Raw genomic sequence first — 14,497 nt, 5'->3', positions numbered from 1 at the left:
CACAAAAGTCATTTATCTTATTGAATGTCCGTGCAGGAAATTGTATGTGGGCCGCACCAAGAGACCACTCATGGTGCGTATTAAGGAGCACTTGGTCAATATCCAAAAAGGTTTTGCGGGCCACCCTCTCTCAAGACATTTCAGCGAGAAACACGATAGATCCATAAAACACGTGCGTTTTCTAGGGATCCATCAAATACAACAAAATATGAGAGGGGGCAACCTGATACAGTCCATGTCCAGGATTGAATCCAAATGGATATTTTCCCTCAACTGTATTGCTCCCAAGGGCCTTAATCATGGGCTGGAAATTTTTGCTTTCTGACTATTGTGGGGGTCACACACCAGTTCTTTCTGTCTAACCATGTATTCTACTAACGTATCAGGGACATTGCTTTTACTTTTTTTTATTAATAATTTAAAAAAAATTTTTTTTTTTTTTTTTTTTTTCTTTTTTCGGGATAATGCACTTTGCATTTTTTGTTTTCTCGTATTTATTTCCTAATATTTTTATTTTATCTTATATTATATTATTCTGCATTTTAGATCTATTTATTAAAAGTTATTTTATTGCATCATATTTATTTCGTTGGGAATAATGTTTTCTCCTATGCCTTTTTAGTAATCAGCATCCATTCAGTACACCCACACGCTGCTACGATCACTTGTACTATTTATTCATTCATTCATTATGTATTTATTCACTATCTATTATCCCCTTTTGTGTTATCTTCAGGGGGGTGGTCTGGTCCCTTTTGGTTAAGGGGGTTAAGTGGGGGACGTTAGGCGCTATACTTTCATATTCTGCCACCGCTCCCCTATATGGGCAGTCCATATTATTGGGATGGGGGCGGCTCGTTTCTGGGGGGTTGGTCCACAGGGCTCCTTCATAAACCATCTGAGCATCCAGGGACCGGTAACCCTGACGAAGGAGGACGTAGTGCCTCCGAAACGCGTTGGTTAATTCTGGTCCCAGTACCGCTCCGTAGCTGTGACGTCACACGCTGAGTCTTCTGTCGGCCATCTTCCCCCTGCTCGTATCCAGGGACGCCACCGGCCGGGGCATTCCCTGGCTCTACGTAGCGTCCACACAGCGATTCTGTGCCCGCTCCCCTGCAGGTTCGCCTGCGCGTTCAGCCCTTTCTCGCCTTAGGGCTTCCCGGTACAGCGCCCACGTGCATCCATTCATTGATCCTCCTCTCGGTGCAGCTCAGCGCCGCAGCCCCTCCAGGTTTGCTGGCCGGCACGGTATTCTATCCACGAGGTTCTGGGCTTCTCACCGTAGAACTTCATGTCTGTCCATTCTGCTGCCGCTGCGGCATCCATGTTCCGGTAAGTCCGCCAGCTCCACATTTGTATGTTCCCATTTTATATTTTTACATTTACCATCCTATACTTTATATCTGGTAAGGGGCCGACTGTACTATCAGTGTAGGTATTTAGTCATTCCTGCACAGCTGTCCTGGTTCCATTTTTGCGGCCCTATCCGCACCTTGGGTGGTTCTGTCCAGCCCCTAGTAGCCCTCTGGATATTAGTTTTAGTGGCTGTACTAGTGTTTGCTTATTTGCTTTGTTCATTTTTTATGTGGTTTTGGTTCCTTTATGCGCGGTTCAGTTGTAACTTTCATTGTGCATATTTCTATAGCAGGATTGGCACTTACCTGCCCTGACTCCAGCTGCTAGGGACCTTGGGGTTTGATATTAGCGCTTGTGTGTTTCCTTCTTTTTCTAAAAGAGAAAAGTGTTCCAGCTTCTTAGTAAAATGTAAAACTTTAATCCATCATATTAAAATAGTAGAGGACACACTCTTGGGACAATGCCATAGCACATGTGAAGAAAGCTACGCGTTTCGACCATACGGTCTTTGTCACAGCTGATCTACTCAGCAGTCCATCCGGTATAAGAAGGATTGCCATACCAATAGAAAGGTGAGAAAAACTCACCTGACCAAAGGTCCTTCAATATAAAAACCAAATATAAACCATTACCACATATTCTAAAAGATATACAAAAAAGATATATATATGCATAAATCTGATAAAATATATAACCAATACACATACAGAAAAAAAAAAACTAAAAAATATACAAATACAAATAATGCATAAATACATAACAATACTGCTATAAACCATATTTAATAGTGAAACATAAGTTCACTCTTTTTGTTTAAACCATGCGGAAATCTTGTACCCAAATTAAACATCCAAAAAGCTTCCCGTGTGAGTAAAGCTCTATGCATATCTCCTCCCCACGGAAGTTTTTTTATTTTTTCAATGCCCGTTACTCTTAGGGAATCCGTATTCCGAGAATGCATTTCAATGAAATGTCTGGCTGCTGAGGAAACGGTACGACTATTGTTGGATGTGCATTTAATATCGTACAAATGTTCTGATATGCGGTTTTTTTTAGTTTTCTTATTGTGCAACCAATATATGATTTTTCACAGGAAATACAATCTATTTTATATACTATGAATCGTGTGTTACAATTGATGAAGGTTTTGATTTTATATTTATTTTCCATGCCACTTGTACCAAACAATTTTGTGACTATTAAATGCTTACAAGTAGTACAATTGGTAACATTGCATTTATAGCAACCCGTACAACTAAGGCTTCTTTCACACTAGCGTCGGAATCTCCCCGTCGCAATGCGTCGGGGAGAGATTCCGACGCTAGCGTTTAACGCTTTGCACAATGGGTGCAGCGGATGCATTTTTCCGGCGCATCCGCTGCCCCATTGTAAGGTGCGGGGAGGTGGGGGCGGAGTTCCGGCCGCGCATGCGCGGTCGGAAAAAGCGGTCCGTCGGGAGAAAAAAATGTTAAATGTAGGGGGTTTTTTTCCCGACGGTCCGCCAAAGCACGACGCATCCGTCGCAAGACGGATGCGAAGTGTGCAAATCCGTCGCAAATGCGTCGTCAATAGAAGTCTATGGGGAAAAAACGCATCCTGCAAGCACTTTTGCAGGATGCGTTTTTTCTGCAAAACGACGCATTGTGACGGATTTACAAAAAACGCTAGTGTGAAAGTAACCTAAGCCAGGTGCTGTTAGATTGTTCAGAAGAGTAGCAATTAGGAGATAATATGTTGCCTAACGTGGGTGCCCTTCTCGCTACAATGTAGCAACCATTATTTAACAATACAGCAAGAGTAGGATCTTCAAATAAGATTGGAATAGCCCGATTAATAATGGTTTTAATTTCATTAAATTGCGGGCTAAATTGTAGACAAACATATGGTTTATTAGGAATATTTTTATGATTATGGTTTATATTCTTATTTTTCTTGCTGTTTGATTTTACATGTATAAGGTCTGAATGATTCTTTTGTTTTGCAACATTATATGCTCTATTGAGCATCCAGTTAGGGTAACCCCGCTTCTTAAATTTATTTCCTGATTGAAGTAAATCACTGTCAAGATTGTTATTGTTGTTACAATTCCGCTTCAGTCTGGTGAATTCACCCACGGGGATGGCTTTGATTGTATGCCTGGGATGACTACTTTTGGCATGGAGAACCGTGTTGCGTGCCATTGGTTTTGTAAATGTACGTGTGGACACCAATTCATCATGAATCCCTGTCAATTCCAAATCAAGAAATGAAATTCTAGAAACCGCATGTACAAACGTGAATTTTATGTTGAAATTATTATTGTTGATATAATTCATAAATTCCTGTATGGCAGATACATCGCCCCTCCAGATAATCAACGTATCGTCGATGTATCTGCCATGCCAATGAATAAAAGAGGAAAACGGATTAGACACTGAAAATAAATATAAATATTCCCAATGGGCCATCACCAGATTTGCCAAAGATGGTGAAAACTTAGCGCCCATAGAAACGCCAGTCCGCTGCAAATAATACTCTGCATCAAAAGAAAAAAAATTATGGCTTAATAGAAAAAAAGTGACCTGTAAAATAAAATTAACCAAGTCCTCCGAATAAGTGCTGTATTTGTTTAGGTGAAATTGAAGTGCTGACATCGCTATGTCATGCGGAATACAAGTATACAATGATACTACATCACAGCTCAGCCATGTAAAATCCGATTTCCACTGTTTTTGTGTTATGATACCCAAAACATCTTTGGTGTCCCTAATGTGTCCGGGAGTTCTAAAAACCAACGGCTGCAATACCGAGTCCAGCCACTGACCTAGAAATTCATTCAGTGAACCAATACTAGAGACTATGGGTCTCATTGGAGGAAATGCAGCTTGCTTATGCTGCGTAGCTTTCTTCACATGTGCTATGGCATTGTCCCAAGAATGTGTCCTCTACTATTTTAATATGATGGATTAAAGTTTTACATTTTACTTAGAAGCTGGAACACTTTTCTCTTTTACTTGGAATTGCAATACGTCGAGTCAGGACGAAGTTCCGTGCTTCTTGCATTTATCGGTGAGCTGGCTTTTTTTCTTTCTCTTGCTTTATCTTAAAGTTGACTGCTGTGCACCTGATATTCACTCCACATATGGGACTTACCGCACTTGATTAAGCTAGTGAAGCTTCGATCTATTTTTGTGACAGAATTTTACTCTGTACTGCACCATGTCGGACTATACCAAAAACCGCATGCAAAAAGCTGCCAATGTGTTTTCTGGTGGAATCAATGAAATTAATCTTGGTTCCGATATTTCTAACATGTGGAATCTTTTGAAAAAAACTATGATTCAGGAGACAAAAATCTGGTGGGATCTAACCACCCTTCAAAATTACGTATCTAAGGACATGATTCCAAGAGGTCTACGGTTAAAGAAAAAAGCCACCACCGATTTCGGTGCAACATTTTCCAATGAATGGAATGAAATCTTTACCAGTTGTTCACTGAACCTTATGCGTCTTATTGTTAAATATGAAGAAAAGAAACTTCAGGATGTGCAAAAAGAAATTAACACTTCCAAAGAAAGTCTACAGAGCATGAATGTCATTTGTGAAAATAGTGACATACAGTGGGGCAAAAAAGTATTTAGTCAGTCAGCAATAGTGCAAGTTCCACCACTTAAAAAGATGAGAGGCGTCTGTAATTTACATCATAGGTAGACCTCAACTATGGGAGACAAACTGAGAAAAAAAATCCAGAAAATCACATTGTCTGTTTTTTTAACATTTTATTTGCATATTATGGTGGAAAATAAGTATTTGGTCAGAAACAAAATTTCATCTCAATACTTTGTAATATATCCTTTGTTGGCAATGACAGAGGTCAAACGTTTTCTGTAAGTATTCACAAGGTTGCCACACACTGTTGTTGGTATGTTGGCCCATTCCTCCATGCAGATCTCCTCTAGAGCAGTGATGTTTTTGGCTTTTCGCTTGGCAACACGGACTTTCAACTCCGTCCAAAGGTTTTCTATGGGGTTGAGATCTGGAGACTGGCTAGGCCACTCCAGGACCTTGAAATGCTTCTTACGAAGCCACTCCTTCGAGGCCCTGGCGGTGTGCTTTGGATCATTGTCATGTTGAAAGACGTAGCCACGTTTCATCTTCAATGCCCTTGCTGATGGAAGGAGGTTTGCACTCAAAATCTCACGATACATGGCCCCATTCATTCTTTCATGTACCTGGATCAGTCGTCCTGGCCCCTTTGCAGAGAAACAGCCCCAAAGCATGATGTTTCCACCACCATGCTTTACAGTAGGTATGGTGTTTGATGGATGCAACTCAGTATTCTTTTTCCTCCAAACACGACAAGTTGTGTTTCGACCAAACAGTTCCAGTTTGGTTTCATCAGACCATAGGACATTCTCCCAAAACTCCTCTGGATCATCCAAATGCTCTCTAGCAAACTTCAGACGGGCCCGCACATGTACTGGCTTAAGCAGTGGGACACGTCTGGCACAAAAGGATCTGAGTCCATGGTGGTGTAGTGTGTTACTTATGGTAGGCCTTGTTACATTGGTCCCAGCTCTCTGCAGTTCATTCACTAGGTCCCCCCGTGTGGTTCTGGGATTTTTGCTCACCGTTCTTGTGATCATTCTGACCCCACGGGGTGGGATTTTGCGTGGAGCCCCAGATCGAGGGAGATTATCAGTGGTCTTGTATGTCTTCCATTTTCTAATTATTGCTCCCACTGTTGATTTCTTCACTCCAAGCTGGTTGGCTATTGCAGATTCAGTCTTCCCAGCCTGGTGCAGGGCTACAATTTTGTTTCTGGTGTCCTTTGACAGCTCTTTGGTCTTCACCATAGTGGAGTTTGGAGTCAGACTGTTTGAGGGTGTGCACAGGTGTCTTTTTATACTGATAACAAGTTTAAACAGGTGCCATTACTACAGGTAATGAGTGGAGGAAAGAGGAGACTCTTAAAGAAGAAGTTACAGGTCTGTGAGAGCCAGAAATCTTGATTGTTTGTTTCTGACCAAATACTTATTTTCCACCATAATATGCAAAAAAAATGATAAAAAAACAGACAATGTGATTTTCTGGATTTTTTTTTCTCAGTTTGTCTCCCATAGTTGAGGTCTACCTATGATGTAAATTACAGACGCCTCTCATCTTTTTAAGTGGTGGAACTTGCACTATTGCTGACTGACTAAATACTTTTTTGCCCCACTGTATATAAGAAAATTCGGGAGGAAATTACAACATTGAAAGATGAAATTCTACAACGGAAAAAGCGCAAATTTGAACGAGATTTAGAGGACTATGCCAACAATAAAGTATACAATTGGCATGAAGGAAATGATTCCTCTAACACTCCAAGATCTATCTTACGTTTTTCCAATCGCCGCAGGAGATCAAATAGACGCTATGTAAGTTTCAGTTCACGTGATGATGATTCAGACGATAACGGCTTCAGTACATCTGACATTTCTCTCAATGAACCCATAGAACATAATCCAGCCAAACAAATAAATCAAAAAACGTAAAAGGCGCAGTGGGAGGAAGCACAGAAAATCATCTTGGTGTGAAAACCCGCCGCAGGAAGGGCATGATGAGATAAGCCGGAATATTGTGAATCTTTCTTCCAAGTTTTTTTCAGAAGAGCAATTGCAAGTTTTGACCTACGGCCTGAATTTTGCACCGGACCAAGACTTTAACTTATTTTCTACTATTTTGGACGTAAATAAATTCATCAGGAACTTAACTATAAAAAACATTTTTTTTCAATCAACCAAGAAGATTGTGTGGAAAGGGAGGAAGGAGTTGAAAATGATTTTCATACACTAGATTTCGATGAACAAATGTCACTTGTTATGTTGCAGGATTTACAGGATAGTGGTACAGAGAATAAATTTGTCAATCAAGCAAATAATTTTGGCACAAAAAACCCCTATTTTTATCCTATAAATTCTCGAGCAGAGTGCATGAATAAATTTCAGGAAATAGTAGAACGGGATTATAAATTTCTACAGCAAAATAAACAACCGGTTAAAAATAACATATCTAACAAACAAAAAATAGCCATTCAAGAAATTAAGGCTATGAAAGACATAGTGATAAAAACAAGTGATAAGGGGGGTGTAATCGTTAGAATGAACTCCATAGATTACAAAAATGAGATCTCCAAATTAATTTCAGCTAATAATGTCTATAAAAAACTAATTTCTGACCCCACTGTCCTTTTTAAACAACAAATTGATGTAATGATTGAGGAAGGAGTCATTCTAGGGGGTTTAACCTCCAAACAAGCGGACTATTTACATGTCTCTCATCCCGTGATGCCAATATTATATGGGCTTCCTAAAATGCATAAGCAAGCTGCATTTCCTCCAATGAGACCCATAGTCTCTAGTATTGGTTCACTGAATGAATTTCTAGGTCAGTGGCTGGACTCGGTATTGCAGCCGTTGGTTTTTAGAACTCCCGGACACATTAGGGACACCAAAGATGTTTTGGGTATCATAACACAAAAACAGTGGAAATCGGATTTTACATGGCTGAGCTGTGATGTAGTATCATTGTATACTTGTATTCCGCATGACATAGCGATGTCAGCACTTCAATTTCACCTAAACAAATACAGCACTTATTCGGAGGACTTGGTTAATTTTATTTTACAGGTCACTTTTTTTCTATTAACCCATAATTTTTTTTCTTTTGATGCAGAGTATTATTTGCAGCGGACTGGCGTTTCTATGGGCGCTAAGTTTTCACCATCTTTGGCAAATCTGGTGATGGCCCATTGGGAATATTTATATTTACTTTCAGTGTCTAATCCGTTTTCCTCTTTTATTCATTGGCATGGCAGATACATCGACGATACGTTGATTATCTGGAGGGGCGATGTATCTGCCATACAGGAATTTATGGATTATATCAACAATAATAATTTCGACATAAAATTCACGTTTGTACATGCGGTTTCTAGAATTTCATTTCTTGATTTGGAATTGACATGGATTCATGATGAATTGGTGTCCACACGTACATTTACAAAACCAATGGCACGCAACACGGTTCTCCATGCCAAAAGTAGTCATCCCAGGCATACAATCAAAGCCATCCCCGTGGGTGAATTCACCAGACTGAAGCGGAATTGTAACAACAATAACAATCTTGACAGTGATTTACTTCAATCAGGAAATAAATTTAAGAAGCGGGGTTACCCTAACTGGATGCTCAATAGAGCATATAATGTTGCAAAACAAAAGAATCATTCAGACCTTATACATGTAAAATCAAACAGCAAGAAAAATAAGAATATAAATAATAATCATAAAAATATTCCTAATAAACCATATGTTTGTCTACAATTTAGCCCGCAATTTAATGAAATTGAAACCATTATTAATCGGGCTATTCCAATCTTATTTGAAGATCCTACTCTTGCTGTATTGTTAAATAATGGTTGCAACATTGTAGCGAGAAGGGCACCCACGTTCGGCAACATATTATCTCCTAATTGCTTCTCTTCTGAACAATCTAACAGCACCTGGCTTAGTTGTACGGGTTGCTATAAATGCAATGTTACCAATTGTACTACTTGTAAGCATTTAATAGTCACAAAATTGTTTGGTACAAGCGGCATGGAAAATAAATATAAAATCAAAACCTTCATCAATTGTAACACACGATTCATAGTATATAAAATAGATTGTATTTCCTGTGAAAAATCATATATTGGTTGCACAATAAGAAAACTGCACAATAAGAAAACTAAAAAACTGCATATCAGAACATTTGTACGATATTAAATGCACATCCAACAATAGTCGTACCGTTTCCTCAGCAGCCAGACATTTCATTGAAATGCATTCTCGGAATACGGATTCCCTAAGAGTAACGGGCATTGAAAAAATAAAAAAACTTCCGTGGGGAGGAGATATGCATAGAGCTTTACTCACACGGGAAGCTTTTTGGATGTTTAATTTGGGTACAAGATTTCCGCATGGTTTAAACAAAAAGAGTGAACTTATGTTTCACTATTAAATATGGTTTATAGCAGTATTGTTATGTATTTATGCATTATTTGTATTTGTATATTTTTTAGATTTTTTTTTTTCTGTATGTGTATTGGTTATATATTTTATCAGATTTATGCATATATATATCTTTTTTGTATATCTTTTAGAATATGTGGTAATGGTTTATATTTGGTTTTTATATTGAAGGACCTTTGGTCAGGTGAGTTTTTCTCACCTTTCTATTGGTATGGCAGTCCTTCTTATACCAGATGGACTGCTGAGTACATCAGCTGTGACAAAGACCGTATGGTCGATACACGTAGCTTTCTTCACATGTGCTATGGCATTGTCCCAAGAATGTGTCCTCTACTATTTTAATATGATGGATTAAAGTTTTACATTTTACTAAGAAGCTGGAACACTTTTCTCTTTTACTTGGAGTAGACAGAGAACACTAGAACACAGGATAACGAGCAAGTGACAGCACACAAGCACAAGGTTTGGGAGTCATACAACCGAGGACAATAACCCACAGAATGAGACAGAGGATGCTAATGCAGAGAATGAGAAGAAGACGAGATCACTGGATGAAGAAATATGTTTATAAATGGCGAACATGACAGGATAACAGAGAGCACTAGTAGTAAAGAGAAAGAGGCGACTCCCCGGGTATAGGGGTTATGTGTGCCAATATGGGCCTGATTCACCATCTCTCCTGCCTTGATTGACATGGCTGACCTCTCCTACGTCATCCACAGTCTGTTCAACTCTGGTGCCTGCACAGGAGGGAACAGGTGCTGCGCAGCACAACAGGCTGTGGATGACATAGGAGACGTCAGCCACGTCAATAATGGCAGGAGGACGGTAATTGTGGTATCAGAGGGGGCAGTGAATATGGCCCATACACATTCATCCGACTGGACGGTATTGTATCTGTAGGCCCTCATGTACAGTATTCTAGAATGCTCTATGTATGTCCCCTATGCAAGGCACAAAAAGAGCTTTTATTATACTCATTATATATGCTGTCCGGTCCAGTCTAATCGGCATCTCTGGTCTTGATCCGGTGCCTCCTAGTGAATGCCGTCCTGCTTTGTGTGGATTGCGTCCTACTTTGTGATGAGTGAACGTGCTTGGATAACGTCTTATCTGAGCATGCTCGGGTGTTATCCTAACATCGGGGCGTGCTCATATATTATGTTCGAGCCCTAGTGGCTGCATGATTTGTGGCTGGTAGACAGCCTGAACACACATGGGGACTGCTTGCTTGTTAGGGAATCCCCACATGTGTTCAGGCTGTCTAACCGTCACAAATCATGCAGCCACTGGGACTCGACTATACAAGCACGCCCAGATGCTCGGATATCACCCGAGCATGCTCAGATAAGACGTCATCCAAGCACATTCACTCATTACTAGCCCTATGTAATCCTCGCAGTGTCATCTATCACACTCCTGTGAAAGCGTACTTCTCTCTGCCCTACCAAGGACAGAGCACAGCATTGTAGTGCGCATGCGTCAGCTCTACTTACGGGTCATCTTTGGCCTTACCTGACTTTTGCACACTACAGTACTTTGCTCTCTCCTCTGCGGGAGCGCAATGAGGGACACTGTGTTGATGACATAGGAAGCATTATCTGCATAAAGCAGGTCGATGATCATAAGAAGAGAGGAGGCACCGGATCAAGAGCAAAGATGCCCATCAGAGTGGACCGCGCAGTAGGTGAGCATAATAAGAGATCATTTTTGTGCCTTGCAGAGCGGATTGGCTCCTTACATCTAGCATACTAGTATGTTGTTAACAGTGGGTTTAAAGATGCTGACCATACTTTGGAAAAAACTGATGACAGGTTCCCTTTAACATATTTGTCTGAAAAACTGCCCCTCCATCTTTCAGTCCTTCACAATAAAATGAATAATGACTTTCAAAATCAGCAAATCCCTAGTACAGTGGGTACGGAAAGTGTTCAGACTCCTTTAAACTTTTAACTCTTTGTTTCATTCCAGCCATTTGATAAATGCAGAAAAGTTCTTTTTTTCTCAATAATATACACTCTGCACCCCATCTTGACTGAACAGAAATGTAGAAATGTTTGCAAATTTATTAAAATAGAAAAACTGAAATATCACATGGTCATAAGTATTCAGACCCTTTGCTCAGTATTGAGTAGAAGCACCCATTTAAGCTAGTACAGCCATGAGTCTTCTTGGGAATGATGCAACAAGTTTTTCACACCTGGATTTGGGGATCCTCTGCCATTCTTCCTCGTAGATCTTCTCCAGTTCCGTTAGGTTGGATGGTGAACATTGGTTGACAGCCATTTTCAGGTCTCTCCAGAGATGCTCAATTGGTTTTAGGTCAGGACTCTGGCAGGGCCAGTCAAGAATGATCACAGAGCTGTTCTGAAGCCACTCCTTTGCTATTTTAGCTGTGTGCTTAGGGTCATTGTCTTGTTGGAAGGTGAACCTTCGGCCAAGTCTGAGGTCCAGAGCACTGTGGATAAGGTTTTCATCCAGGATATCTCTGTACTTGGCCGCATTCATGTTTCCTTCAATGGCAACCAGTCATCCTGTCCCTGCAGCTAAAAAACACCCCCATAGCATGATGCTAACACCACCATTTTTCACTGTTGGGAATGTATTGAGCAGGTGACGAGCAGTGCCTGGTTTTCTCCACACATACCGCTTAGAATTATCACCTATCTTCATCTCATCAGACCAGAGAATCTTATTTCTCATAGTCTGGGAGTCCTTCATGTGTTTTTTAGCGAACACTATCCGGGCTTTCATATGTCTTGCACTGAGGAGATGCTTCCGTCGGGCCACTGTGCCATAAAGGCCTGACTGGTGGAGGGCTGCAGTGATAGATGACTTTGTGGAACTTTCTCCCATCTCCCTACTGCATCTCTGGAGCTCAGCCACAGTGATCTTGAGGTTCTTCTTTACCTCTCTCACCAAGGCTCTACTGCCACGATTGCTTTGGCTGGACGGCCAGGTCTAAGAAAACTTCCTTGGCCAGTTCCTTTGACCTCATGATTATCATTTGGTCTGACATGCGCTGTGAGCTGTGACGTTTTATATAGACAGGTGTATGCCTTTCCAAATCAAATCCTATCTTTTCAAATAAACACCGCTGGACTCAAATGAAGGAGTAGAACCATCTCAAGGAGGATCACAAGGAAATGGAAAGCATGTGACTTAAATATGAGTGTCTGAGCAAAGGGTCTGAATACTTATGACCATGTGATATTTCAGTTTCTCTTTATTAAATTTGCAAAAATTTCTACATTCCTTTCAGTCAAGATAGGGTGCTGAGTGTACATTAATGTGAAAAATGAACTTTTTTGAATTTACCAAAAAGCTGCAATGAAACAAAGAGTGAAAAATTTAAAAGGATCTGAATAATAGTGGCACTTGTACATGCTGGCATTTACCGGATGACATCATGGTATATGTACCATCACCAGACCATATGTCCAGAAAAGGTGGAGCTGGAGCAGGTTAGATGGCCGTGAAACTCCGGGAAAGCTCCTAGCGCCGAGGTGTACGCCACAACGCACGGCACTTTAATAGACCCTGAGGCCCAGTTAGAAGACGCACAAGACGGGGGGGCATGTCGCAGACGTATGATGTTACTGTACTGTTGGTGCAAAAGGTTGAGGAAGAGGATGCCGCAGAATCCCATCCGGTTAAGGAGAAACTTATATATGGGAGGAAAGGATGGAGATATATTGGGGGACAGGATAGAAGACGTATGGGGCTAGGATAAAAGGACATATATGTGGGCAGGATAAAGGTGAGTCAGTGTGTTACTAGTACACTGGGACTATACACTATATATCTACAGTGCCTTGCGAAAGTATTCTGCCCCCAGGAACTTTTCAGCCTTTTCCTGCATATCATGCTTCAAACATAAAGATACCAAATGTAAATTTTTGGTGAAGAATCAACAACAAGAAGAACGCAATTGTGAAGTTGAACGAAATTTATTGGTTATTTTAAATTTTTGTAGAAATTCAAAAACTGAAAAGTTGTGCGGGCAATATTATTCGGCCCCTTTAACTTAATACTTTGTTGCACCACCTTTTGCTGCGATTACAGCTGCAAGTCACTTGGGGTATGTCTCTATCAGTTTTGTATATCGAGAGACTGAAATTCTTGCCCATTCTTCCTTGGCAAACAGCTCGAGCTCAGTGAGGTTTGATGGAGATCGTTTGTGAGCAGCACTTTTCAGCTCTTTCCACAGATTCTAGATTAGATTGAGGTCTGGACTTTGACTTGGCCATTCTAACACCTGGATACGTTTATTTGTGAACCATTCCATTGTAGATTTTGCTTTATGCTTGGGATCATTGTCTTGTTGGAAGACAAATCTCCGTCCCAATCTCAGGTCTTTTGCACACTCCAACAGGTTTCTTCAAAAATGGTCTTGTATTTAGCTCCATCCATCTTCCCGTCAATTTTAACCAACTTTCCTGTCCCTGCTGAAGAAAAGCAGGCCCAAACCATGATGCTGCCACCACCATGTTTGACAGTGGGGATGGTGTGTTCAGGGTGATGAGCTGTGTTGCCTTTACACCAAACATATCATTTGGCATTGTTTCCAAAAAGTTTGATTTTGGTTTCATCTGACCAGAGCACCTTCTTCCGCATGTTTGATGTGTCTCCCAGGTGGCTTGTTGCAAACAACAACACTTTTTATGGATATCTATAAGAAGTGGCTTTCTTCTTGCCACTCTTCCATAAAGGCCAGATTTGTGCAGTGTACGACTGATTGTTGTCCTGTGGAGCTGTAGATCTCTGTAGTTCATCCAGAGTGATCATGTGCCTCTTGGCTGCATCTCTGATCAGTCTTCTCTTTGTTTGAGATGAAAGTTTAGAGGGACAGCCGGGTCTTGGTAGATTTGCAGTGGTATGATGCTCCTTCCATTTTAATATGATCACTTGCACAGTGCTCCTTGGTATGTTTAAAGTTTTGGAAATCATTTTTTATCCAAATCTGGCTTCAAACTTCTCCACAACAGTATCATGGACCTGCCTGTTGTGTTCCTTAGTCTTCGTGATGCTCTCTGTGCTTCAAACAGAACCCTGAGACTATCACAGAGCAGGTGCATTTATACGGAAACTTGATTACACACAGGTGGATT

The 14,497-nt window shown here is 40.7% G+C and overlaps 1 protein-coding gene across 2 annotated transcripts in view; it reads left to right on the top strand.

The window, feature by feature from the left end:
* Positions 1–14,497, top strand: part of LOC138673027 (arylsulfatase H-like) — a 95,993-nt gene that overhangs the window by 18,446 nt on the left and 63,050 nt on the right. The window contains exon 1 of one of the 2 annotated variants that reach the window (XM_069761566.1): positions 4,348–4,404. The exons of the other annotated variant lie outside the window; for it this stretch is intronic. The gene's annotated coding sequence lies outside the window, so the exon portion shown is untranslated. Of the gene's footprint in view, positions 1–4,347; positions 4,405–14,497 lie in introns of those variants that run through there. 2 annotated transcript variants of the gene reach the window in all.

The sequence above is a fragment of the Ranitomeya imitator genome, chromosome 3 (genome assembly GCF_032444005.1).
Source record: "Ranitomeya imitator isolate aRanImi1 chromosome 3, aRanImi1.pri, whole genome shotgun sequence".
NCBI classification, from domain to species: Eukaryota; Metazoa; Chordata; class Amphibia; order Anura; family Dendrobatidae; genus Ranitomeya; species Ranitomeya imitator.
Note: the sequence above shows the minus strand (reverse complement) of the source record. Positions and strands in the feature narration are given on the sequence as shown.